Source organism: Miniopterus schreibersii (genome assembly GCF_964146895.1).
Source record: "Miniopterus schreibersii genome assembly, chromosome: 10".
Taxonomy (NCBI): domain Eukaryota; kingdom Metazoa; phylum Chordata; class Mammalia; order Chiroptera; family Miniopteridae; genus Miniopterus; species Miniopterus schreibersii.
In genome coordinates this window covers 53,185,342-53,208,329 of record NC_138110.1, presented here as the reverse complement: position 1 = coordinate 53,208,329, position 22,988 = coordinate 53,185,342, and the positions used below count along the sequence as shown (strand labels likewise).

General features: G+C 42.2%; 1 protein-coding gene across 2 annotated transcripts in view; it reads left to right on the top strand.

Annotated features, from left to right (window-relative positions):
- PKIG (cAMP-dependent protein kinase inhibitor gamma) overlaps positions 1 to 22,988 on the top strand; it is a 53,472-nt gene that overhangs the window by 4,580 nt on the left and 25,904 nt on the right. Inside the window, exon 1 of one of the 2 annotated variants that reach the window (XM_081149480.1) lies at positions 20,871 to 21,047. The exons of the other annotated variant lie outside the window; for it this stretch is intronic. The gene's annotated coding sequence lies outside the window, so the exon portion shown is untranslated. Of the gene's footprint in view, positions 1 to 20,870; positions 21,048 to 22,988 lie in introns of those variants that run through there. 2 annotated transcript variants of the gene reach the window in all.

Here is a 22,988-nt window from a genome sequence, read left to right as displayed (position 1 = left end):
CATTTTGTTTATTCATCCCCCAGATGGACGTGTTGCTTCCCGATTTGGGCTTTGTGAATAATGCTGCCATGAGCACGAATGTACTAGAAAGATAAGTTCTTTATGTCTGTGTCACGAGATCATGGGGAGACTTTTATTCTTTTTCTTACCGCACTATTTTTCTTTTTTTATGGGCATGAATTCTTTCATAATCAGAAAAAGCAGTGTGGATATGTTTATCCTCACTGGGGAGATGGAGGAGGAAAGGTTAAAAAAAAAAGGCCTGATCTAGGGCAGTGGCAGCAGAAATGGGATGAAGAGGGCAGATTTGAGAGACATTTCAGGAGAATCAAGAGGACTTGACAACTAAGAGTAGGGGAGAGAAGTGGAAGCCTTTCCTCCTGTGCTGAGAAGGGGGCATCAGTCCTGGAGGAGAGTGGAAGTAAGGCTGGAGAGGCACCTGAGCTGAGCCTCTTTGTTCAGGAGCTTGAATGGAAGAGAAATGACTTAATCAGGTTTGTATTATAGAAAGATCACTCTGGCTCTCCCTCCAACCCATTCTGCAAGCTGAAGCCAGATTATGCCAAATTTCCCTGTGTGCTCCTTAGACTTCAACCTCTATTAATTTTCTTTATTTTGAGATGAAACATTAGTGCTGAAAGATGCATATCTATTCTTCTAAAAGCACCTGGACTATTTTAAACAAAATCCTATTTGGATTATATTGATTTCTAATTGTGTTCAGTTTTATCTCAACAACACAGTCTCCTGTAAATTTACTTTCTACCTGTAATAAGGGAAATATGAATAATTGGGAAAGTAAACAAGAAATATAAGCAACTTAAGTTAGAGAACTTCAATTTATTGCAAATATCTTTGACACTCTCCTTTTGGGAGAAAAGGGCCAATATGAAGTAAACAATGTCATATTAAGAAGTTACTACAAAACAGAAACTCTTAAGAGTCAGAATGGATTCATCTTGTTACCATTTCTACTCCCACAAACCTACAATCTTTCTGTTTCCAGAGTGTTGCAGAGAGAGAAAGAACTAACTGTTGTGCTAACGTTTGTAGGAGTTTGGCAGTTTATAAAAGCTGGATCTCCAAAAGATGTCAGTCCGTTATCTCATTTATTCCTCAAAACAGTTCAATGAGGTAGGGATTATCATTCTTATTTTCAGATGAAAAAATTGAAGATCAGAGGATTCCAGAGATCTCCGAGGTCCTACATCCAATAAACCTTGGAGTTTGAATCCTGGTTTTTTTATTTTCTTTTTGTATAGCTGCTTATTATGGAAAATTTTAAACATGTACAAGAGTACAATTTTAAAATTTGATATTATAATAAATACCTTATACCCAATCCCAGCTTCCACAGTTATCAACATATGGTCAATTTTATTTCATATATGTACCCCCATACACACTCTCCCTGCCTTGGATTATTTTAAAGTAAATCCTAGACATGCTATTTCACTCATAAATTCTTCAATACGCGTATCTAAGAGATAAGGACTTTTTCTATTTAATCACAATATCATTATCACACCTAAGAAAGATAGACAATAGTAATTCCAAAATGTTACCTAATATCCATTTGGTATTCAGTTCCTTAAACTATTTCATAACTGTGTCCGTCCCCCCCATTGCTTTGTTTGAGTTGGGATCCAAACTAGGTCCACCTGTAGCATCTGATTGATTGTCTTATGTCTCTTGACCTATAGCAGTTTCTCTCCTTTTTTTTCTTTTCCTCCTTGCCTTTTATTTGTTGAAAAAATAAGGTTGCCCTGTACAACTTCTCATGTTGTGGATTTGGCTAATTGCATCTTTTTAATGTTTAGTCCCTCCAGTCCCTTTTTTTTTTTTTTGCCATTGTACTTAATAGGTGGTGGTGTGTACCACATTAGTAATCAGTAAAAGTCTAGTTCTCTTTGTGTGATAATTAAGATCGATCATTGGATTCAGGTATTGTTTGCATGATCTACCCATTATAAGTTTATCATCAGTCTTTTACAGAATAATTCTAGCAGTTCTTAATGATCATTGCCTAGATCTATTATTTCATTAGGGGTTGCAAAATGAATCCAGGTTCCCTGATGCCAAGTCACGTGCTGCTGTTAAATCCCACTGTCTCGATTCATGGAAGCCTTTACACACTGTCATATATTCTCTACCCTGCTAGGTGGAGAAAACAAACAAACAGAACCTACATGCTCTGTCCAGCTCTGGTTGCTCACCATGGACATTGCTTGTCTGGGTTGGGCTTATGTATCGGCAAAACCGCATGGTGGAGGGACTGCTTGTATAAGTGCTTTCCAAACGGTAGATTGGTCACATTAGTATGTCGAATTATTTGGGGGAGGGGGCCCAACATTTTGTTTAAATCAAAAGACAGAATAGAGCAGGAAAAAAAAAGAGTGCATCTCATATAGTAAGAATAAGCTTTGTTTTGTAAGTAAGACTTTTGTTTCAGCTCTCTTTATGTATGTCTTTTGAGCCATGATATAAAATAAATTTCTTATTGGGGTCATGGTAAAAACCATATTGTTCCAGGGTTCAGTTGACCACCCTGAGATATACTAAGTTTCTCAGCCAAGGATTCAATTATGTTCAAGTCTACTTCTTTTAAAATAGTACAATATATTGATCCATTTTAGAATTTCCTTTAAAGACTTTTTGGGGTGACTGCCAGTTAACCAAAATTATATTACCCCCCCTATGACCTAATCTTCTTATATTCAAGTTGAATTGAATACATGAAGAAATTTGAACTCGAAGGATTTTCACATATACTGATATTTTTGATTCTCTGTTACTCTTGAGGTAATGTATATGATTCCAACCAGTACTGGCGTCATTAAAAAGCATGCTGGAGCTTCCTTAGTATAAGTTGGTTGGGAAGAGGGGGAAAAGTCAGGACTGGGCAGGTGGAGAAACTGACTCAGCCCTTAGGCTGGCTTCTGGGGCGTGAGAGTGCGGTGGGGGCAGCCAGGCCTCCCAGGTACCCAGTGCTAACAAAGGTAGCCCTAGTGTTCCTGCCCTGGTCAGGATTGGCTTAGTACATGAGTAGGTGGGATATTTAGTGACACCGGAGATGAGGGACTAGGAAATGCAGATGTTGGACTACAGCGTACAGTTAACATTTTCACAGTTAACTGTGAAAACTGGGTTTCAGAAAGTGTAAGTTGCTCAGAATCAGCCAGTAAGTAGGAGAGCCAAATTTCAAAGCTTTACTATATCCCAGAAATATTTTGAATAAATGTCTGATGTTAAGTTCCTTAAAAATAGCACCTATTGCATAGAATTGTAAGGATTTAATATGTAGTTAAAGCACTTAATACAGTGCCTGGCTGTGAGAACCACTCAGTAAATATTAGCTGCTATTATTATTTCTGAAATATGTTTTCCAGTGTTGAATAGTTAAGCCTCCTGCTTCCCCAAGCCCGGCTCAGTTTCATTTTTTAGCTGCTGCCTTTGTTTCTGTATGAAATGGTGGCCTGCCCTTTTATTGAAAAAATGATTAGCAGTCTCCTTTGGTTTGGGACAACTAATAGCTACAAGGTATTAAGGCGAAATTAGCACCTAGTTGGGGTGGCTCTGAACATGGTAGGATTTGGGGGAGATATACAGGCAGATTGTCCCAGAGAGTTACGGAATTTGTCCTGATGTGACTTCTTTTTCCAATTCACATAGCACTTTGTTTAAACTTTTCTTTTTATAGCATTTCTCATAAATAGTCCTCCTCTATAATTACTTTGCATTTGTTTTAGTCTGCTACTAAACTCCCAGCTATTTGAAGACAGAAACCTACACTGGACCTTTATTTATCCTAGCATAATGGACGCTCACTTTATGTTCGTGGAATAATGTGACTTTCTTCTCTTATTTCATAACTATCTCCCATAACACTTCCTTTGAGTTCATTGTTAGTGGAGGCTAGTCTTCTAGGATCTTCAATAGGTCAGATTCCACATTGGAGCAAAACATGTTAAAGGTATATAAGGTAATTTGCAAACATAAAATTAGAGAGAATAGTATAAAATCCCCATTACCCATCATTCAGCTTCAGTAATTATCAACATTTTAAAGCCAATTTTGAATTGGGTTGAGGGTAGAAAAAACAAGGACTTTGGGGTGCTCATTTTAATTTGTGGGGAAAGAAGCAGGGATGTATGGTGGGCAGAGTGGAGAAAGGGAAGGTTGGTGGCCCAAAGACAACATGAGCTCACGTGTGAAAAGGGAAAGAACAATGCTCGGCACATAGTAAATGTGACATGAGTGCTGTCACTGATACCACCGTTAATGTCACTGCCGTTACTATCACTACTGCATAGCTTGAGGGAGCTGAATTTGGTCGCCATGGCACTTACTAACTTGGTGGCTTTGGACACCAATATTTCTGACATGCAGTTTCTTCATCTGAAGAAATGGGAGTGATAATAGCATCTTGTGTACCACACCGGGCACTGAAATAACTCACGTACACGTGTTCTGAGTTAATTAGGATTAACCACAGTTTTCCAGAGTGGTGGCCTGGTCTAGAGGGCCCTTGCTTCTGGAGTTTTGGGAAATCAGGCTTATTCCTTGTATGGACTCTCATTCTGAGGCTTCATATTAGTGGTCCCCAGAGTTATTTTTCAGCCTACCAAATAAACATCGCAGTATGCTTCATTTCCATTTACAAAATGTTTGTTTCTAAAGCTTGGAAATAATTTTGCTTTATATAGCTTGTCCATGTATGCACAAGAAATGAAATACTTATCAACCAAGTTGATAAAGGGATTAAAATAGCTTTTCTAAGGAACTGTTTGCTGAGGATTAGTGTTGGAAAATTTTTGCAGCGGAATCTGTTTCACCATCTTTGAAATATAAACATTATCTTCATTTGTCTATATTTTTCTTACAACACTTTGTTCAACTCCTAATTAAAATAGCTTTCCCAAAGCCAGAATTCCTCCAAAAAAAAAAGTTTTCTTTTTTTTTTTAAATGAAGACTAAGTTTTAAACACTTTCTTTTCTCCTCAGTACTGCAAAGAATTCTAATTATGCAGAGCATTCATCCAAACCACACACACACATATCTGTCTGAGATAAGAATTAGTAGATACTGTGGGAAGAGAAGTAGAATATCCCTGAAGGTTATAATAAATCTCTGCAGTGTTTGTTTGGACAGGACAATCAGCTGTCACGTCTCCTGGGTATGAGAGTTATATAAATCCAGGTCAGAAAGTCAGTGCCCTAAACTTAAATTCTCAGGAAGATTTTCTCTTTTCAAATAACCACTTGCCATTAGGTTTGACTTTTTAAAAAAGTTTCATTTTTGTTTCAGTTAGTAAAAGTTTGGCCTTCTTTCCATTTGTGATTTATAGTATCTTGTACTTTTATAAACTTCTTCAGTCAAAATAAAGCCCCATTCTCTACCCTCAAATACAAAAACAAATAAATACAAAGTGCAGTTTTATCTCAAAAAGAGCAATATCCTAATGCCACTCTTTGGCCCCCATGACATATAAACTGTCAACATTATTTTCCATAGACTGTTCTATTTAAATGTTTTATTACATAGTCTCTTTTCTTGATTTCCCCACCCCCACCCCAGGGATTTCAGTATATTTTGTTAATATTTCTTTTCAAAGGATCTAGCACAAATCATTTCTAGTAGTCATCTAGCCAATGTTGTATTGGAAGATATGCTACTTCTAATTTAAACTTCTAAATTGAGAGAGTTGACAGGAAAACTTTGGATTTTTATAATTATGAGAATGTTTTACTTTGATACATATTTGTCTCTCTGAGTGAAAGGACGTTAGAAAGGGGTCTGTCTAAATGTCCTTCTTGTCCTCCTTGTTAATCATTGAAAAGTGAAATTTGGAACTAGTTGTAAGTTCTGAAGGAATTGGGGGATTTTATCCAGATCTGAGGTGTACCTTATTTTTTTATGTGCTGGAACTTGAGGATCAATTGTTTTCTTTAATTTCAACATATATTGAGCCTTTAGTATGTGCTTAGCATTGTGTTGGGTGTTTTACACATATTGGTTTATTTAATTCTCACAGAAGCACTGGTAGGTGGATATGATTCAAATACCTCGTTGCTTAAGCTGCAAGCCTTCCTCGCTCTCTCACTGCCCCATTCATACCTGTCCTTTGGTTACGTTGCTATAGCAACAGGATGCAGCCTGTGAGCCAGCAGCCTCCTCGCTCGTCCCCCTGATTCCCTTCTCACCCCACTGTAAGATTTATGGCTGTACATCTGAAACGAATACAGTGTTATATGTCAATTATATCTCAGTAAAACTGGGGTGGGGGGAATGAGTACCAAGAGAAATGAAGGTCAGAGTTAAATGCCCGTGATGAAAGGCCTTAGATGGAACTCTATAGTTGCACTGTCCAGTATGGTAGCCATTAGCCACATGTGGCTTTTGAGCACCTAAAATGTGGCTAGTCAGAATTGAGATGTGTTGTACACACTGGATTTCAAAGACTTAGTGCAAAGATAAAGAATATGTCATTAATCATGTTTATATTGATTGCATGTTGAAATGAATGTTTTAGAAACACTGGGTTAAAAAACAGATTAAAGTTAAAAAAGGTCTTATGTATGTACGTGTGTTATATATTATGCGTGTATGTATGCATATAAATGTCCACATAGCAGGCAGGGTGATGATTATTATTATTTTTGGCTTTTGGAGATAATTTCAGATTCATATGCAGTTGTAGAAAATAATACAGAGAGACCCCATGTACCATTTACCCAGTTTCCCTTAATAATAGATCTCAGCTCAAATGTTACCTACTCAGGGCGGCCTTCCCGGAACACTGTAATGTAGCCTGCTCTCCCTACTTTCACTCACCTGTCCCATTACTTTGTTTCATTTTCTTCTTAGAATTTGGTACTGCCTGAAATTATCTTTTTGTTTAATTGCCCTTTGTCCAGTAGAAGGTGCGCTAAAGAGAGCGGGAGTCTTGTCTATTCTATTTATCTCCACAACCCAGAATAGGATATGCATGCAGTAGGCACTTGATAAATATTTCCCAAATGACTGAACTTCATGGACGAGGAAATTGAGTTTCAAAGTGATTGAGATGCTTATCTGTGGTCGCACAACTGGTAAGTAGTAGAACCGTGACGGAAGGCACAGGCATAAAGGCTTTCCAGTAGCGAGCTTGTCCTGCTCAGAGATCACATGGAACCATGGTGCTGGCGGATAGGCAAGGAGAGGGAGAGCGGGACAGTTTCAGACTGAGAAATAGGCTGGGCCTGGGCCACCTCCGGCTTTGGAGACTGTGATGAGGAGTATGGATCTCATTCTAAGTACAGTGGTAGGTACTAGAAGGTTCTAAGCAAGGGAACACTATGAACAACATGGTCCAGCTTTCCTCACTGGAATTCTACTCTGGTACCCAGGTCGAAGTCCCAGTCTGGAATGTTGCTTTCCATTTTCTTGCTTTGCTCCCATGTGTATACATTTCTCTCGGCAACCATCTCGGAAAAGGATGCTGGCCCGTCACCTTCAGCACATCACCCATCAGTTACAGTGGTCCTTCCAGTAAATTCAGGCAGAGTGATGGGTTTGCTGGGTGGGATGTTCGGGAAGAGGTACCAGGTGACACCCGGATCAGTGCTTCAGTGTGTCCTAGCCTCTGAATGTGCCGCACATGTATGTTGGGATTCTTTGGGACCACCCTGGCCTTTCTGTTGGCACAGAGCTATTGTCAAGTGAAGTGTTCTGTTTGGGGCAAAGCCTTTGGATCAAGTTTTTATCTGAGGCATCATTAAAAACAAGGGCAAGTTTCAGATAGCAAGTGCAACAGCCTAAATCAAAGGAAAATTTCATAATGAGTCTTCAAGGGGCTGCAGGAAGCCTAAGAAAATATCACTAAGAAAGTCCTTTGTCTTCAAGGAGTTTAAAGTCTGTTTAGAGAGAGATCTACAAATTGAAAGGTGATTGCCACTCTAAGGCAGTCTTATGCTAAGTTTCTGGGAGGACTCCTGAGGACAGCCCAGTGATGGCTGAGTCTGGCAAGGCTCACAAAAGAGCTGGTGCTTGGCTCGCATCCTTAGGGTTAAGTAAGAATGAGGAGAGAGGAAGGAGAAAAGGTGTTCAGGTGGGATCTTATTCTTAAGATCGGGAGGGTCTGAGAAAAAAGAAGTGTACTGAGTGTTAGGGGCTAAATAGGATCTATCCGGCTGGAGCAGATTCAGGAAGGGGGAGAGAGGGAAAGGGTCTGATTGGAAGGAAATAGTGTGAAAATGACTCTTGGTCCAGAATTTCCATCCTTTCTGCTTGCACAGATAGCTCAGGTGGAAAGATGGGCAGGTGTGTGGATGGGTACTGTTTACTGAGGTGTGATCATAGCTGTGATGCAAGAGGGCATATCGGTGCCAAGCTCTGTTCTAAGCAGCTTCCATTTGTCAACTAGTTTAAATCTTATAACAGCTCTATGAGGTAAGCACTATTATCTTCATGTTACAGATGGGGAAACCGAGGCACAGGGAGGGGAGAGTAACCTGCCTAAGGTCACAGAGCTCTAGAATCTATGTTCTTAGCATCTATTATTACTTCTTACTTAATGAGGGACAGGTGAAATTTCCCCCAGCTTTTTGTTATGAAAAATTTCAAACATTCAGGAAAAAAATCAAAAGTACAATGAGTATCTACAGATCAAAAGCACATTTTGCTGAATATGCTTTATCCACATATGTGTATGTGCTTTTCAGTTTTTCAGAACTATTTGAAAGTACGTTGCAGACATGGTGATTTACCCCTAAATACAAAACAGAGCATCATGTTCCTGTTACATGGTATTTACATCTTTCCTTTTCCATGCAATGTATATTGCCTCTAAAACCAAACAGAAGTACTTTGTAACATGTAGAAAGGAGTTAAGTTCTAGGCTCAGATAATTATTAACAGGTTTTTCACTTACATGAGTATCTTGGCATTTGAAAGTCAGGTAGGGTAAGGGCAATTTTTGTTTCTATAAGACTGCCTCACAATTTGGTGGACGTTTAACCTCTTGGTCCATCTATTAAATACCAAGGAGGCAATCAAATATTGTGACAGCCAAAAGTGCCCTCCCCTTCAACAGACTAGAGTCCTTGACCTAACTAGTCCCCTAATGAAGGAGCTATATAGGTTAAATTCAAAGAAGATGTACACTCAGGGCCCACACAATTTCCTTTTCCAGCTCTATTTTTCCATCTTTTGCTTTAGGTACTAAAGGGTTTATCCCACTCTATTGCTCCCTGTACTCCACTGATCTCTTTGTTTTTCACTGTCACCTGTGAAAGTCCATTTGTCAAGCTTATCTCAAATGCCATGTTGTTTATGGATCTTCCTCGCAGCCCTGCATCGTGATATCTAAACTCCCCATAGCGCGTTCTCTCTTATGACACTAACCACAGACTGCCTTCTGTTACATTTGATTTGTGTTTTCTTTATCTTCCACGTATATTTCAGTAATAATTTCCTGGGGAACTCCTATGTGCCAGGCCTCGTTCAGAAATGGACATGGAGGAATGAATCTCTCCTAGTAATCCTATTTTCCTTTTATTGTGTTTCTTGATAATGGGAGAGGCCTCATTGCCTTGTATCCCCGGTGGTACCTTTTACATCGCCTTGTGTGGGGTGATTCATAGGTATTTCTGGATTGAGTTTGAGATATAGGGAGACGAGCACTTAAAAGTCAGATCTAAGTTCAAATCATGGCATTACCACTATGCAGCCTTGGGAGCTCCAGATTCCTTATCTATAAAACATTGATAATAATACCCATCTTACAGGATTATTGTAAGTTTAAAGATGTATATATGAAGTGCCAGGCACAGTTTTTGGCACATAGTAAGTGCTCATTCAGTGGTAGTTATAATAAGGGAAGCTCAGTCATTTCTTTAGATCACTTGAAGGAGCAGTAGGAGTATTTAGGCTCTTAATTGTCTTAAAGGAAATGCTCATTTAGTCTTGGGACTTCTCTGAGAAGAAATAGGCCCTGGGGAAGGTCTGGTCCATCTCTGATGAACTGTTCCCTTTGCAGAGTCAGTGATCTGAATCTCTGTTTTGGAATTACTTATATAATGTATACCACCTGTTATTTGTGTATTTTTAGCTGTCGGAATCGGGTAATCCTAATCCTGTCTGTAAAAGAGCAAACTGTTTACCAGAAGCAGAGCTTTTTTCTTAATGCTGACTCATACTGACTCATCCTTCTCATTTTCCTCCCCGCCCCTCATAACAGCCTTGCATGGGAGAGAATTTTTAGGGAATTTAGTCAGGTTACTTTTTTTGCCTTCCAGAATTGAAAGCTCGAAGGTTGTGGTGTCATTAATTCCATCTCAGGAAAGGCTAAAGTCTGTGCTGCCCTGGTGTGGCCAGAATGACCGGTGTAGCTGAACATCTCATATAAAACCTTATTGAGACAAACCAATTCTTTTGGTTGAGAGATTAGATGAGTGCCTGAAATGTACATGTTAATCAACTAAACACATATTTGTCACCTTAACTTAATTCTGTTGAACCTAGAATACTTCTTATGAGATAAGAAACCTGAACAGGCCTAACCAGGCATGGCTCAGCGGTTGAGCATCAACCTAGGATCCAGGAGATAGCAGTTCAATTCCCGGACAGGGCACCTGCCCGGGGTCGAGGGCTCGATCCCTGGTCGGGGGCGTGCAGGAGGCAGCCGATCAATGTCTCTCTCATCATTGATGTTTCTCTCTCTCTCTCATTCTCCCTTCCTCTTTCTGAAATCAGTAAAGACATATTTAAAATAAATAAAAGGTGGGGTTATTGAAAGCTTATCTAAGAGGACTTTCAGTTTGTCTTCTAATGAGCTTCCTTAGCAGAGAGAAAAGAAAACAAATTAGTCCCTTTGTTCCCTCTTCCTAAATTAATGGTCCAGCACTACCCTTCACACAAGAAACCTTTCTTCTCACTTACTGCTCTTTTTCTCTATGCTGGTTCCTGTCTGCCTTGTGTGACAGGACTGGAAGCCGCCAACATTTTAGCCAATGTAGTACATGATGATTAACAGTCACTTTTCCTCTTTGGAATTAGACAGTGCCTGGCTCCCGGGAGATGGCTGATGAGCATTGCTTTTGCTATAAAAACAAGGCAGCTTTTAGAGGTAGGCTGGTTTTTCCAAACAAATTTGTTGGCAAGGGTGTATTTAACACCTTCTGTGAGTTAAAACTGTGCAGAAGGCTCTGCACATCTTTTCCTTACAGTCAAGTCTCTCCTATTTGGAATGCAGTGGGGGAGGGGAGATTGCTGATCAGGGGACACTACAGCTGGTCCTGCCCCAGAATTGGTGGGTAATAAGATGTCTTTTGTTTGTTTGGTATGCGTATTTGGTTACATATTGTTTGTGGATCTCCTATGTAAACTATGCCATAAGAAACATTCTCTTTGTACATCTTGAGCAGGGCTCAGTGTCATTACAACAATGTAGTACATGTTAAAATAGAGACCTCATTCAGGTGCTGTTTTCACTTCAGTTGTAATTTCTTATAGCATACACATGTATTAGAGTTTAATCTCTTGATTCAAGCCTTAAAGAAAATGATACTATGTAGTTTAAATTCATAGACAAATGGATTAAAAGTGAGTTGTTCTTGCCCTGGCCAGATGGCTAGGTTGGAAAGGTTGCAGGTTCCATTCCTGGTCAGGGCACATACCTAGGTTAAGGGGTCGATCCCCTCTTGGGGCACATATGGGAGGCAACCAATAGATGTTTCTCTCTCACATTGCAGTTTTCTGCTTTCTCTCTCTCTCTCCCTTCCTCTCTCTCTAAAATTAATTAAAACATATCTTGAGTGACGATTAAAAAAAATAAGTCAGTTCTTAAAACATTGTTTCTTTTTATATTCTTTTAAAACCCATCAATTTAAATAAAACATCCTGAGGGCAACTTGTGTTAGGGAGCTGGTCTGGGGGAGGCAATGTGTTTGGTGAAATTGTCCAGGAGCAAAGCACTGCTCACTTGAAGCTCAGAGATTTGTCATCCAAATATGTCATCCAGATTGCTGGTGCTAGAAATAGTTTGAACTCAAGTAAACAGCTTCTTCCCCCTAGCTGCTGCTTGGCCATTGTTCAGATTCCAGAACAGCCTGGGGAGCAGCATCACACACCAGGCTCATGGCACTTGTGCCCAACTCTTGGGCTGCTCCTCTGCCAGGCAGAGCCGTCAGCTTCAGAGGACCAAATATTCAGGTGCTTCAGTTCCCCACTTTTGGCTTCACCCCTACCCAGCTTGTTTTCAAACTCGTCTCTGCTCTAGAGTCGCACTGCTCTGAGATTCCTGGCAACTATAAAAAGCCTGGGCCCACATGGCCTTGACTGAAGTAGATTTAGGAGATAGACATTCTCTTTTCAGGCAGAAGCATGCACACTCATTCCTGTCTTTTGGCACCAAGAAAAGTGGCACTGGTTTTCAGAATTGCTGCGAGCTGCCTGTGCCAGCAGCTGATCTGCTGTATGCCAGGCGGGCAGGCAGCTGACATTTTGAGAGCCCCTTTCAGGACTCAAGCAAAATGCTGACATTAGAGCAATTGAGGACATTCTGTGGTTTATTACTGTATTTCCTTTGGAGAAAATAGTCTCTTTTTTGTTTAAATTCCTGCTTTGGCGGCATTCATTTACAGTGGCTCTTATGCCAAATATCTGTGAGGATGATGGATGACGATACTTTATTCTTGAGGGGATAGATGACAAGGGATTGAAAGGAAGTACGACTGGATTCTTAGGTATGCTACCTAACTTTTTTTTTTTTTTTTTAATATATCTTTACTGATCTCAGACGAAAGGAGAGGGAGAGAGAGAGAAACATCAATGATGAGAGAGTCATTGATCGGCTGCCTCCTGCATGCCCCTGACTGGGGATCGAGCCCCCAACCCGGGCATGTGCCCTGACCGGGAATCAAACGCTGATCGCCTGGATCCTAGGTCGATGCTCAACTGCTGAGCCACGCCCGGCCAGGCAAGAGCATATACTTTTGATTCTTTTAGCCGTTTGTTCTAGTATTTTTTTATGTTTTAATGTATCTTTATTATTGAAACTATTATAGATGTCCTCTAGTATTTTTTAAATATATCTTAAATAATATGCTTATATAGCTGTCTCTTCTTTAAACCTTTTTTTCATTGTGGAAATTTTCAAACACATACAAAACTAAAGAGAATAGTATAATGAGCCCTGATGTACCACTCATTACCCAGCTCTAACAATGAAGACCTGTTTTATTTCATCTATGCCTATAGCCATTCTCTCCCTGCTACTAGATATCATGTCATTTCATCAATAACTACTTTAGCCCGGCCGGCGTGGCTCAGTGGCCAAGCATCGACCTAGGATCCAGGAGGTCGTGGTTCGATTCCTGGTCAGGGCACATGCTGGGGTTTCAGGTGCGATCGCCGGTTGGGGGCGTGCAGGAGGCAGCCGATCAATGACTCTGATCATTGATGTTTCTATCTCTCTCCCCTCCTTCCTCTCTCTTTGAAATCAATAAAGATGTATTTTTAAAAAAACAAACTACTTTAGCATATATGTCTGAGAGAATGAGGGCACACACACACACACACACACACACACACACTACCATAATCACACATAAAATAATAATCCCCTATTATTAGCAAAGTTCTCCGATTAACTCCTAAGTTTTTTTTGTACAAGTCAGATCCAAACCAGGACCACACACTGCCATACCTCTGTTTCTTATCATCAGTTTTAGATGTTACCTGTTGACCGGCACATGAGGCTTTAGCTTTTCTATGAGCACCACAGCCCACTCATACTTCTTACCTTTTCTCAGAGGGCATGGCAGATGTTGTTTACCACTGAGTCAGTAATATGCTAATTATTTTTCCTCTCTGTATAACTGTTTCCTGGATTTCATAATAGCTACTTCTTTAATATGCTTAGTCTTTTTTGTTCCTTATTGCTATGTCTTTCCACACTTTCCTGTAGACTTCCCATACAGTTTTCAGCAAACCTATTAAGGAATCCATCAGTTCTGTCTTCCTAGAGCCTTCCGCCCTCCTCCTGCGGTCAGACTGGTGCCCTGGGGGCCTGAGCCAGCTGAGGCCCGGAGCTCCGCTCATCATCCTTGGCATTCCTTTCACCTCGCTTGTTAGATCCCTGTTGTTCAAATCTCACTTCTTAGTGTGAACCCTCGTTTAGGTGAAATATGTTCTCCAGGAGTTTGCTGAGATGCATGAGAGAGAAATCGTTCTAAGTCCTTAGGTGTCTGAAAATGTCTTTATTGCCTAGATGAGTATAAATTCTAGGTTCCACGTGGTTTTCCTTTAGAACTTTTCCCTCCGAAAACATTGCTCCAATGTCTTCAGGCACCCAGTGTTGCTGGTAAAAAGTCCAATAGCAGTCTGATTCTTTTCTTTTGAAACAGTCTGTTTCTCTCTAGAAACTTTTAGGATTTTTTCCATTTTGAATTCTGGAAGATTAGGAGACTATATCTAGCTGTGGTCTCTTGTCATCTTTCTCAACACTTTTTAAACTTTTCAGTTGGAAGACGCAGTCTTCCTTCAGCTTTGAGAATTTTTGCTAATGATTTCTTAGGTAATTTTCTAGAGTACTTCCCCCCTTTCTCTTCTTTTTCTGGAATTCCTATTTAGTCTGATGGTGAACTTCCTGGATTGTTCTATGTTGAGATCCTTTGTTATCCTGTGAACACTTTCCCCTGTATTTTCAAAGATTTCATTTTCTTATTTTCCAGTCCTTCTACTGAATTGTTAATTTCATTATGCATATTGTTAATTTCCAAGAGCCCAGTATTATCAGTTTATTTCATGTTTTATGGGCACAGTATCTTCAGAATCTCTCTGAAGACATAAGAATTTTTTTTAAGCTTCTCATTTGTCCAAATTTCCTTTTTCATTATAGGGTCCATTTTCTCATTATTGGTTTTCCTCAGATGCCTTGTGATTTTTTATTTTTTTGCCATTTGTAATTAATAATAAAAGACTCCTGTTAAGAGACTGGCCTTGCTCTCCTTTGGAATTGGTTGTCTGTCTGCCCCTGTAGGCCTCACCTCTGCCTGGAAAGCTACTGGTACCATGTTGAGTGGGTGCACTTTGCTTGAGGCCACTTGAGTAGCCATTAGACTCCGGGCTCCTCAGAGGTTAGAGTAAGGATGCCTTGCTCTTCCTAGATGCCCTGAGTGGCCCCAGACAGATCTTTTAATTTACTTAAAGAGCCCTCTTATCTTTGCCTGGAGTTCTGCAGAGCTTCCTGACCCCCTGTGTGCTGCAGGAGTGGGTGGGGAGCTGACTGTGCAAGGGTCATAGCCTGTTGTGCAGTGTCAAAGGTGTGATACTTTTTTTCTTTTTTAATCCTCACTCAAGGATATGTTTTTATTGATTTTAAAGAGACAGGGAAGGAGAGCAGGAGGGAAGGAGAGAAACATCGATCAGTTTCCTCCCGTTTGCGCCCCACCAGAAATCAAACCCGCGTCCTTTCGCTGCACAGGAGGATGCTCCAGCCAGCTGAGCCGCCCGGCCAGGGCACGTGGTCCTTTTATTTAAAGCATGCTGTTACTTTCTTTACCTCAGGCCTGGACCAAGATATGTGTGGATGTGGATGTGTGTTTAGGAAATATTTACTGGGTTTCCTGTTCTGTACCAGTGAACAAGGGAGACGTGTTGTTGATCTCATGGAGTTTACAGTCTGGCAAGGAAAAACTTAAAACGTACTTAAATAACACGCGTTAAGGGTTATGAGAGGAGAAAGAGAGAGTGCCATCGGATCCATACAGGAGGGACAGCTAACTCGGCTCAGAGGGAAGTGACATTTAATCTGACATCTGATGGCTGAGTAGAATTTCAGAGCGCAGTGGCAAGGAAGCCTGGAGTGTATCGAAGAACTGCCTGCTGTCAGAGCACCAGGCTGTGTGGGGCCGGGAAGCCTGCCTTCTCTGAGCTTGGCACTCCTCATCTTGGACATGAGGTGATCACATGCCCTTCTCGGCTGTAAACGTAACAAGGCTAAGATTGTTTAAAATTTACTCAAGAGGGAAGATTCACTGGTCCCATAACTGCCCCGATCTGAAACCTACCTGTAGCTGGGGGAAAGCAGGTCTTAAGAAAGCTGAAGCCCTGGCCCATTTGGCTCAGTAGTTAGAGCATAAGCCTGCGGACTGAAGGGTCCCAGGTTCGATTCTAGCCAAGGGCACGCACCTCGATTGCAGGCTGGATCCTCAGCCCCTGTCGTGGTGCTTGTGGGAGGCAACCAATCGATGTTTCTCTCTCTCTCTCTCCCTCTCCCTTCCATGCTCTCTGAGAAGCAATGGGAAAAATATCCTTGGGTGAAGATTTTTTTAAAAAGCTGAAAAAGGCAGGGTGGTGTCCTGCAAACCCCTGCCCGTTCCCGAGATGCATGCCCAGGCTTCCCTCCTCCTGCCAGCTCTCCATGGACACAGCAGTAACCGGTGGGGGGCCCGGAAGCAGAGCCTCAGAACATCAGACCCTGTAGACATGCAGCCAGGTGTACTCCCAAACAAACAGACAAAATCGAACATTTCTCTGTCATCTTTTGTGGGGTTGACTTCTCCCCCAAATGACTTAAGTGTCTGATTTGAAAACATTGTTTTGAGGGTAGGTGTGCCTTTTTCTGTGGCTGTACCCCTGGAGGAGAACTGTTTTTTTCTAAGTGGTAGGATGATGGATGATTTTCCTCCCTTTTTTTCTTTCCTTCTGTATTTTACTATATTTTCATAATAAGCAATTATGATTATGTGAGAGTATTATCTGGCAGATGGTAAACATTCGATAAAATTTTCTGTTTATGGATTTTTTTATTTTAATAAATGTCTCATAATATGTACAAAATGCTCATAAATTAGATACGGGTCTTAAGCTCGAATTATAGCAGAGGAGTAAGATTTTCCCAGAAATAAATATGCTTCAAAAGAGAAAAGGAAAAGTTTCTTAAGAAACAGATAAAGTGCTAAGGAAATCCAGAGGAGGGAGGGAGCCCTTCCAGACTTGGGGTGACGAAGGGGCCACCTGAGCCCTCCGGGCCAGCTCTGCACTGTGAAGCAGCCAGTTTCCTTTATCTTCAAACAGAGCCGATAGTGCTGGCTGTGAAGAATGGCCAAGTTTCCTGCAGGGAAACCCTTTAAGGGGCATTAGAGTCAGAGACTTAAAAAGACAGGACTGGCCCTGGCTGATTTGGCTCATTGTTAGAGCATCAGCCAGCAGACCAAAGGGTCTCTGGTTCGATGACCGGTCAAGGGCACAAACTTCGGCTGCAGGTACAGTCCCCTGCCCCAGTCAGGGCTCATGCGGGAGGCAACCAATCAATGGGTGTTTTTTGTGTCGATGTTTCTCTCTTTGTCTCTCCCTCCCTTCCACTCTCTCTAAAAATCAATGGAAAAAATGTCCTTGGGTGAGGGTAACAAAAATACAGGCCTGGCCCCGACAGCCTGGCTTGGAGCATGGGCTCTGGCACTTACTCCAGTGAACCTTTGCAGATTGTTCAGTGTCCACATTTGTAAGATGAGAATATTAATAATACCTCCTGCACCTGATTATTGTAAGGATGACTTAAAGGAGTATTTATAGAGTGTTCAGCACCAAGCATGGCCCCAGCCATGGTCAGAAGACAGAATGAGTGTGCTGGTGCGGTCCTGGTCCTTTCTTCATGGATTCAGTCTGTGAGGAAAGTGTTACAAACTACATGCTATAGAAGGAAACTGGATCTTTATTTTTATGAATGGGCTCCTTACTATTATTTTTTTCAAGGGCACTAACCTCGTAACAAAACATGATTCAAAGCACTGAGGGTGATGTCAGTAAACTGACCTGTCAAGAGCCCAGCCTCGTTTCCTGGCTCCACTCGGGCTTCTGGAATAAAGGCACAGCCAGACAATGGCCCTGCCTCCAGTTCCTCCAAGCTGAGTGTTGCTGCTGAGAGCATTGCAACAGCTCTCGGCAGGTTTTTTGTTCCTTACTCATCCTGATGTTCTAGAGAAACACTAGGCCCTTTTTCTGGCTTCCCCACATTCTTGACCTTATTCACCGTCACATCATCCTCAGGGCAGAGGATGGTGAAACTGACTCAGAATTAGAAAATCATGTCTTTACTATTAAGATGCTGTAGCTTATTTTTGCAAGTATTTTTCAGCTTGTAGTATGTGCCAGGCACTTACCCACATAAGAACCTTACAGGATAAATGCCATTTTAATTCTTGTTTTACATTGGGAAACCAAGATACGTACACAACTATGTCAAGGTCATACACAGCTGGGAACAGGAAACCCAGGTCTCTGAGCCATTAACTGCTGCTCTCCACGGGTTACCAGGCTGGTGTTCTTTTTTTTTTAATGTTTTTATTGGTTTCAGAGAGAGAGATGAAAACATTGATCAGCTGCCTCCTGCACGCCCCCTACTGGAGGTCAGATGGGGAATCGAATTGGTGACCTCTTGGTGCATGGACTGACGCTCAGCCCCTGAACCACACTGGCCGGGCCAGGCTTCTGTTCTTTTTATTCCACTGCAGTCCCACAGCAACTTGTGGGAAAGCCTTCAGATTGGCAAACTCCCTCCTAATATGGGGTAGGGCAAAGTAGGGTTACAGTTGTGAGTACAGGAAACAGTTTATTCCTGTATTATTATTCATTAATTATTGTATTATTTTCCATATGAACAACTGTTAACCTACTTTTGCCCCACTCTATACATAGTCTCTTCGCTTGGCCCTTTCTTGATGAGCATCAACATTTTCTAAGAACTAATTAAAATTCTGGTTAACTTACAAACTACCACAGCCTTACCCATGCCTATAAATAGCTTCTTCTTCCCCAATAGTACTCCAACCCCAACTTCCCATCCAAGTAGCTTTAAGACAAATCAGATCTGCTTCTTTGTGGGAAAGTCGAGTGAAGCCCAGATTTACTTCTAGGCCACACAGTATTTTGGTAATAAAACAAGTAAGTGATACCTCTTACCTAGTGGCCTCAAATGTTTTCTTTAAGCAACAGATTGACTAGCTCTCCTCACCCCTGGCCTGGCTGAACCCGGGAAAACTCTCCCTCCAACCCCTTCCCCATTTGTTTTAATATGCTTAGCTCATTTTTCTAAGAGGAGATTATCCCATTTAGAAAGAAGGGCCAGGCTCAGTGAAATAACTATTTTGAGAAGTAGCATTGGCATGTGTGTGACATGTGTGCTGGCCTAATTAAGACTCATTTTCCAGCCCAGCTGGGCGTGGCTCAGCGGTTGAGCGTCGGCCTAGGATCCAGGAGATCGCGGTTCGATTCCCAGTCAGGGCACATCCCCGGGTTGCGGGCTCGATCCCCAGTCGGGGGCTTGCAGGAGGCAGCCGATCAATGACTCTCTCATCATTGATGTTTCTCTCTCTCTCCCTCTCCCTTCCTTTCTCTGAAATCAATAAAGATATATTTAAAACAAAAACAAAAACTCATTTTCCAGTTCTGGCCCTTTCATCTTAAGTTGTGTGACCTTAGGCATGTCACTTAACTTCTCCGTGTTTCATTTCCCTGTTCAGGAAAAGGAGATTAATAATGTAGCCCCTGGGTATCTAATTCTCATAAAATGAGAACCAAATGAGATTGTGTACAAAATGAGGCTACCATTCATCAACACTTAGTATGTGTGAAATACTTCCAATTCCCTTACAGGTTATTTAATTCTCACAGTCCTAAAATGGAGGCCCTAGCGTACCATTTTACAGTTTAAAAAAAACCCCTGAAGTTCAGATAAGTTAAGTCACACAGGACTCAGATCCACATCTCTGGCTCCTAAATTGATGCTCATAATCACTATGCTTGTCACATTGCTTTCCACTGGACACATAAGAGCGGTTTCTATGTCTTCCCCATCGAGCACTCTACAAATGCAAGTGATTATTACCGTCTCCTGTAACCACTGCTGTTCCCTGTCAGTCCCTGAGGACAGTTACATTCTCTTGCTGCTTTATCTTATCTAGCAGTTTATGCTGCCTCTTTCAATGTCCCCAAGGACTTATTTAGTGAATTCTTTTGGGTTTTCTCCCAGAGAAACAGTTCAGCTCCAAAATAATGGGGGTTGAAGGGCCCAAGGCTGAGCCTGACCTCTTGAGCAGTGTCCTGTGACCCCTCCTGGGTTCTTCCCTCCCTCAAGCGTGTAGTCGGTTAGCTTGTAGGAAAATTCCTTATGTTGCATTTGTTAAGCTTTTCAGTCACTGAGTTGTAGAAGGAGAAAACATCAAGGCATTATTTTATTGATGGGGAAACTGAGGCCCAGAGAGAGGGATGACTTGCTTAAGGCCATTCATTCAGTTAGGTGGGTGAGCAAGATCAGAATCCAGTTCCTCAGGTTACAGACCAGCGCTCTTAAGCCTTTCATGTGGACACGTGTCATTTCCCCTAAATGAAGGATGAGCTCACACTCACACTGTGCCCGGCATGCACCTGGAAAACTTTATGGAGAAGTTCAACAGCCTGGAAAAATGAGCAGGAAGAAGGAGATGGGGGCGGGGTGGGGAAGCAGATCTCCACCGTAACCTAGTATTATACACCAGAGAAGTGAATTAAAACTGCAAAGCGAACTAGATAACCCGCAGTTGGCAGTGACTCAGAGGCAAAGGGATTTATCCCGGGAGCCCTGGCCCAGTGAGTGGATAGGAAGCCTTTTGTCAGTAAGGCTACAATGTTGAAAATTGAAGGAAGGATGTTAGGCAGATGTGACAGTGCCCGGGATGCAGTTACAGCCCCCTGGCTCATTGTCCGAAGGAAATGGATCTCTCTTGTGGACTGAGAGGTGGAAACTGAGCTGGGGAGCTGAGTGGTTGACATCATCAGGCTGAGCATTGGATTACAACAAATGGGGACTGACTTGGCCCGAGACGTGGGAAACACCCACTAAAACCTCGAAGTGCATTTTATTTAGGAGACACACGGAGAGGGAGAGAGAAAGGGTAAGAGAATCCTGCCCAGTCTGCTAATCTGGTTTACCCTCAAAAGGGAGGCATTTTGAATCCTGGTTTCTTAAATTCTATCTTCACTTCTGACTGAGGACCCCTGGACTTTGAAGAAACTCTTTGCTCTTGTAAGTAGAACTTCATTCTCCCATCCACAGGGAGAAGCAGAGCTTGCAGGCAGAGCTCCCCGAGAGCTTGATTTTGTTGGTCACAAAGTGTCTATTTTTATATTATGATATATTATTGCTTTGAAAATTATGGCTTTGTCTGAAACTGCTTAGGGCTAGAGTCTGAGCCTCAGGTCTCACAGATGGGCTCCATTCAAACGCTGTTCTACTTTTTTTACCCAAGAATTTTGACAGAGTAGCTAGCTAGAGCTTTAAAAGCAGCTCCTTGCATCAATATAGGTGAAGAAATCCTCCCTTAGAAATTGGTGTTTGTAAAATCTTTATATATTTTTTTCTGATTACAAAGGTAGTACAAACAATTTTAAACAGTCTAGAGAGAAATGTCTCTCAAAGTAAAAATTCCCTACAATATTTCCCTCATATAGTGGAAACTTACCCTCAGTCAGATATAAGATAGATATTTTAAATCTAAGGTACAGATAGGATTAGATTTCATGAAGCTGTCCCACCACATACATACCAGTGCTTCTGTGGCGGCGTGGAGAACTCTTAGGATGGAAAGAAGCATTGAAGATCTTTTAACTTTGGCTTTATGATCTTTTTATTGCTTCCTTTTAGAAATTTGCTGTTTATGCCTAGAAAATAAAAGCCCATGGGCATTTTATTTGTCTGGTCTGTTTTCAGGATGTTAAAACTACTGAGCCACTGTGAACCCGGTGGGTACCTGAGTGGAGGGTTCTCAAGTGGCTTGAGATGCATGGCTTGCAGCTGCCGTGTGTCACCCACTCCCCTGCTCGCAGGTAAAAGTAGTTGAAGAGTCACAGTTAAAGGGAATACAAAAAACCAAGAGCCACCATATATTAGGACCACCTAAGGGAACTATGTGACCCTGGGCAAGTGTGTTTCACATTCTCCGGGCCTCAGTTTCCTCATTTGTACGTAAATGGGGGGGCAAATCTAGATGATCACTAGAGTTCCAAATTCAGCTTGAAATGAACCATCGGTATTTCCTTCCCTTAGGGCCTGAGAAGCAAAGTGCTCTCGGTGCTCAGTGTCAGGATGCCTGGAGGCCGGTGCCTCCGGGAGAGTTAAAAGCGCACGAAATGGGCAGCGTTAAGTGACTTCTGAGTCCTTCCGGCCTTGTCAGGGCTAGCGCCCCTAGGAAGAGGAGGTTTCGGTGTGATGCCGTGCGTGTGCGTGTGAGTGTGTGCACGCTCACAGTGGAGGGGGAAAATGAAAGAACATCACCGAGCAGCGCCGGCCCCGTTCTGTTCCCCCCTTTCCGTTCCGCGGGGTCGTGCCAAGGCGCAGTCTCCGGGCCTGTCCCCGTCCCCCTGAACCCTCCCAGTGTTTGCCTGAGCTGTGCCTGCGGGGCTCCCAGCATGGCCCAGGCCCTGTCTCCGCGGATCACATGCACCCTCTGGGACTGTCTCAGCCGCCTGTGCGCCCGCTGCCTGGAGGGGAGCCTGAGGGGGTGCAGAGGAGACAGCATCCTGAATTTTAACCTAAAGCCCGCCGCCGCAGTTCCTAGCTTGGCGAAAGAGAGGGAGAAAAGGAAGGGAAATCCCTTTCTTTGCCCCCTTCTCCCTTCATTTCACCTAGACGCGGCCTCCACTGCTGCTGGGAAAGGATGGCCAGAGCCAAAGCCCAAAGAAAAGTGAAAGAAGTTGTCAAATCTTGGATTTTGAGTCTCCAAGATTCCAGGTCTTGGTAATTTAAGGGATTTTTATCTTTAAGGCCATCAGACACCCTAACCCTCAGGAAGATGGGGCATTTAAAAACTATCTGCTTGAATTGAGATCTGGGTTACCAGGAGGGTTCTCAGAGGCCCTTGGCATATGTGGAACCGTGGTCTTCCCCATGGGCATGGGCAGTGGGAAGGCCAGGGCCTCCCCTCTGCCTCCCTTCAGCCCCCCCAGGATCTGGAGACTTTGGACAATT